This window comes from Photinus pyralis, unplaced genomic scaffold (assembly GCF_008802855.1).
Source record: "Photinus pyralis isolate 1611_PpyrPB1 unplaced genomic scaffold, Ppyr1.3 Ppyr1.4_LG2, whole genome shotgun sequence".
Classification (NCBI taxonomy): domain Eukaryota; kingdom Metazoa; phylum Arthropoda; class Insecta; order Coleoptera; family Lampyridae; genus Photinus; species Photinus pyralis.
In genome coordinates, this window is record NW_022170403.1 from 41,743,766 (window position 1) to 41,749,358 (window position 5,593).

The window sequence follows — 5,593 nt, forward strand, 5'->3', positions numbered from 1 at the left end:
CTTTGCTCTAGCATACCTAATTATTAGATGAGAGGAACGGAATCCCGTGCCCGCAGAGACCGAACGATACTTAATGACCCTTGAGTGCTCAAGCTTACCCCGATTAATAGTCACCCCTGAGCTAGTTGGCCGATTAGCGGCGGGTTTGAGCAAATTCACCGTTATAAGATCCAGGCTTAGTATTCGAAGATCCAGTCAGGGCTCAAGAAACAGGAGCGATACCAAAGGTCAAAAAGGCTGAAAAGATAGATCCGACAGAACTAATCAACCCAATAATTACACAGCTACAAAACATGCAAATAGGTAGACAACCAACATATAACATTTCTAGGGGTGCAGAACTGTGTGATAAAGTCCGCAAATGGGGCGTTAAGTTTGATGGTCGTACTGATCCCTTATCATTTTTAGAGAGATTGGAAGAATTACAAGCATGTTACCAATTGTCAGATAACGATTTGCTTTCAGCATTGCCAGAACTATTGAAGGACAAAGCATTACTCTGGTACAGAAATAATAAAATATTATGGATCGAGTGGAATGATTTCATACAAAGCTTTAAATTACAATTTCTGCCGCCACGATATCAATATAAGTTGGAGGAAGAAATCAGGAACCGATTACAGCATAACAACGAAAATGCTTCCGATTATGCAACGGCATTACTCACCTTGATGCGACGACATGGTAAGATGCAAGCAACGGACCAATTGGAGCGAATATATGAAAACTTAAGGGTAGAATACAAATATTATGTACGCAGGCAAGATTTCAAGACACTTACAGAGTTACTACAGCTGACCGGAGAATTCGAAGCTTTGCCAGACCAAAGGACAATTTTCCAAAGATCATCATCACCAGCACCAAGGGTACGTTTTGCAGAAACAAATCAGCCAGGGAAAAATCAACCAACAGCAACAGATATTAAGCAGACATCAAGCACAGGAACAAAATTTTCAGAAACAGGAATATACAGAAACAATTTAACCTGCTGGCGTTGCGGTGAGAAAGGACACACCAAATTTCAATGCACTGGTAAGTTTAAGCTGTTCTGCGGAAGGTGTGGAAGAGAAGGTATCCTTGCGAGAGAGTGCCCGTGTCCAAGATCGGAAAACTATTATCGCCACTAAGTCCACCGAGGGAGAACTTAGTCGAAAAGGGCACAACCCTCAATAGCAATGGAAAAGGAAAAAGGAAAAGGCCACCAGATTGGGAAGAATGGCTGCAAACAGTAAAAACTGTCACCAAAGTAAGAACAGTCCAGAAATTTGCAACAGGGGACAAAGACGATCGTCTTTTTCTAAAAGTAAGAATTGGTAACAGAATATTTTTTGCTTTACTAGATACAGGAGCTGCAAAAAGTTATATAGGAGAAGAGGTAAGGAACATTTTATGCAAAAAGAAGATTGGTACTGGGAAAACTAACAACAGTATGGTACAACTAGCCGATGGATCATTTGTAAAATCGGAGGGAATGTTTCAGTTTCAGTTGCAAGTGGAAGAACAAGGCATAAACGTGGAGACAGGTTATTTGCCAAAACTTACAAATGCAATAATATTAGGGCTGGATTTCCTACAAGACAATAACGCAACACTACATATTGGCAGCAAACAACTCCAGATGCATGGGAAAATGTTAGAACTACACTGTGAATCACATCCTGGTCTAGGAGGAATAAGGGGAGTAACACAAGATCAACTGGAGGAGTTGAATGAATTTCTGGAAAAAGAAATGGGAAAATTTAAATCATCACCAGGTAAAAGTAATGCAATTACTCATCAAATTAGGCTAAAGCCAGGAGCAGGTCCAGTGAAGCAGCGATACTATCCACGTAATCCAGCAATACAGGCAATTATAAATGAGGAAGTAGACAAGATGCTTAATGATGGAATCATAGAACCTTCAGAAAGCCCCTGGAGTTCGCCCATCGTGCTGGTTAAGAAACAATCGGGAGCATACAGGTTCTGCGTGGACTATCGAGAAGTAAACAGGGTAACAGTAGCCAATGCATACCCGATACCGTTTGTACAAGGCATTCTAATGAAATTAAGAGAAGCAAACTACATTAGCACTTTGGATTTAAAACAAGGGTACTGGCAAGTACCTCTAGAAGAGTCCAGTAAGGAAATTACAGCATTCACAGTCCCAGGAAGGGGTTTATTTCAATTTAAGGTGCTTCCATTTGGCCTACATTCAGCACCAGCCACATTTCAAAAACTTTTAGACCATATTCTAGGTCCAGAACTAGACAACAAGGCGTTCGCGTATTTGGACGACATAATCATAATAGGGAAAACTTTTCCAGAACATCTACAGAATCTTCGAGAGGTGCTAAGACGATTACGCCAGAACGGGTTACAACTGCAAGTAGAAAAATGTTTATTTTGCAGAACAGAGTTAAAATACCTAGGCCATATAGTTAGCAATGAAGGAATTAGACCAGATCCAGAAAAAGTTGCTTCCATCAGGGAAATGGAAACACCAAAGAATACACGAGCTGTAAGGAGGTTCCTCGGCATGGCTTCTTGGTACAGGAAATTCATACCAGAATTCTCACAGATTACGCAACCGCTTACCATACTCCTGAAAAAGAATGTAAAGTTTAAATGGAATGATCAACAACAGGAAGCGTTCGAGAAGATTAAACAGTTACTGACATCAGAGCCCATATTGGGTTGCCCAGATTTTAACGTACCTTTTGTGTTACAGACAGATGCAAGTGCCACAGGCATTGGGGCAGTTCTAACTCAAGAAAAGGATGGGCAAGAACAGGTCATTGCATACATAAGCAGAACTTTAACTGGAGCTGAACAGAACTATTCCACTATAGAAAAGGAATGCTTAGCGGTAGTATGGGCAATTAATAAACTAAAAGGATACCTAGAAGGATATCACTTCACCGTAATCACAGATCATCGTAGTCTGAAATGGTTACAAACACTACAAAGACCCACAGCAAGGCTGGCTAGATGGATATTAGAACTACAGCAGTTTAGTTTTAATATCGAGTACAGGAAAGGTTCGTTGAATCAAGTAGCAGACACCCTATCAAGATTATATGAAGACCAGGAAGAAGAAGATAAAATTGCAGCATTACGTAGCACCAGGGAAGGAACAGTACAGTGTAATTGGTATGAGGAACTGTTAACGGATGTCACAGGCAAACCAGAGGATTTTCCACAGTATAAGGTAATAGATAATCAGGTATATAAATCGTTTCCAACAGCATCTCCAGAAGTCGCAGAAGGACTCCACTCAGAATGGAAAATGTGTGTGCCAAAGCAAGACAGGAAGAGGGTATTACAAGAATGCCACGATTCTACAGCAGCAGGACATTTTGGAATGGCAAAGACGCTGTCAAAAATACAGAAAAATTACTATTGGCCAGGCTGTAAAAGAGATGTAATGAAACATGTAAGTAAATGCCCTACATGCTTAGCGTACAAGTCGACTACACAAAAGCCAGCGGGACAGATGTACTTCTCGAAAACGAATCATCCATGGGAGGTAGTAAGTGTAGACCTGATTGGACCATTAACAAGATCAAGTAAAGGTAACAATCACGTAATAGTGTTTCAGGACAGATTTACAAAGTGGGTAGAGGTAAAACCACTTCGCAACCCTTCCACCAAGAACATAATACAGGCATTCTGCGAAAGGGTGATATATCATTTTGGGGCCCCGGTAGTTGTGGTGTCGGACAATGGTCCGCAATTTGTAAGTAAAATCTTTAAAACATTTCTACAGGAACATCAGATCAAACATCGATTGACTCCACCATACACGCCACAGGCAAATCCGGTAGAGAGGGCGAATAAAGTTATTGGCACAATGTTGGCACAAACGGCGGGAGAAAATCAGAAGAAATGGGATGAGAAAATTGCGGAAATTACATTTGCTATTAATACGGCAAAACACCAGTCAACAGGATTTACCCCAGCATTTCTCAATTTCGGTAGGGAACCAGACATTCCGAATGCACTGCATCGGCAGGTGCAGAAAGAACAGGGAGAAGAGCTATTAACACACGAGGAGCAAGGAAAACAGATGGAAAATTTAGAAAAACTGAGGCAACTCGCAAGGGAAAATTTGGTAACAGCCTTCGAACAACAGCGACATCCATACAATCTGAGACGAAGGAACTACCAGCCAAAAATCGGGGAAATGGTGTATAAGAAGGAACACACGTTATCGGACAAGGCTAGAGGGTTCTCGAGTAAACTCGCTCCAAAATATACGGGACCATGGGTAGTAAGTAAGATAATTTCGCCTGTAATTGTAGAATTACAGGAACCGCAAACACAAAAACATATGGGGAAAATACATGTAAAGGAACTGAAGTTTATTACATCCACGGTCGGGGAGGAAGAAGATACAGGACAGGTATCCGTTATCAAGATAGCCGCCCACCAAAGCGGGGATACCCCACTTGCACAATTCAAATCTGATAAAAAGTCAGATACTCAGGAAGGGACAGACACAAGATCATTTACAACCGAGAAGATGGGACCAATTAAAATCAAGAAAGATGCACGTCCATGGCCATTTAAGTTAAAAGAAAAAACGAAGAAGATACGCATCCGGCCTTGGGTACCGGGGAGAAAGGAAGAAGTAAGGGAAGAATACCGTCCACGCACACCAGATCCACAGAACGAGGAAGACATCATCAATGGGATAATGTTGCTGCAATTGGAAGCAGAAATGGAGACACCGCCAAAAAGAACATGGGAATTGTCACCAATATCGACACTAACTCCTACACGGCCAATCACGCCCAGAACACCATCACCTATGAAAGCCAAGACAGCAGCTTCCATGGAAAAGGTGGTTGCAAGGGGCTCAAGTGAATTGGGAATATTCAAATTACCCCTGGCTCCAGCATGGGTCCAGGCAGGGAATAATCAAGGAAAAGGGAAGAGACGATCAGAAAAAAGGAGGGAACGCCGAAACAAGAGGAGGGTGCGTATCGAAGTCACTAAAGGTACTTACTTGAGGTTACCGAGAGAAGGAGCAAGAGAAATGGGCCTCTTAGACTACCATCCACCGGGCAGCACATTTCTTTCCGAAGAGGGGGAAGTATGTAAGGGACCTGTAAGGGTAAATTTAATTAATTCCATTAAGAGGAATTTTAATTTATTACCAACAGGTGGTGCTAGTGTTTAATCCCCATATCAGTTACCGCACATTCTATGTATAGTCCAGTCAAATCGGGTTAAAAAGTGGCGTTTCCGTAACAAAAGTGAGGGAGTAGGTTTCTCAACTGGTTTCTATGTTTTTTGGGTCGCTGAATCCGAATTTGAAAAGTGCTGACACCTACCTGGTCCGCATCAGGTCGAAAAACGAAAAAAACCTCAAAATTATGGAGGTTGTTTTGGTTTTTCGTAAATATCATGGAAACGAGGTATCTGTCGTAAAATGTCACTCTTATCAAAGTTAAAGAGCATAAAATTCTGCGTCGAATGACCTCCCTAACGTCTTATTTTAATCGATGCAGTCGTAATCAAACATTTTTATTTATACAGTTCCTTGATTGAAACATTTTTATTGCAGTGTTTGCGACAAGTGAAATCAACATTAGAAGAGGATAGGAAATCG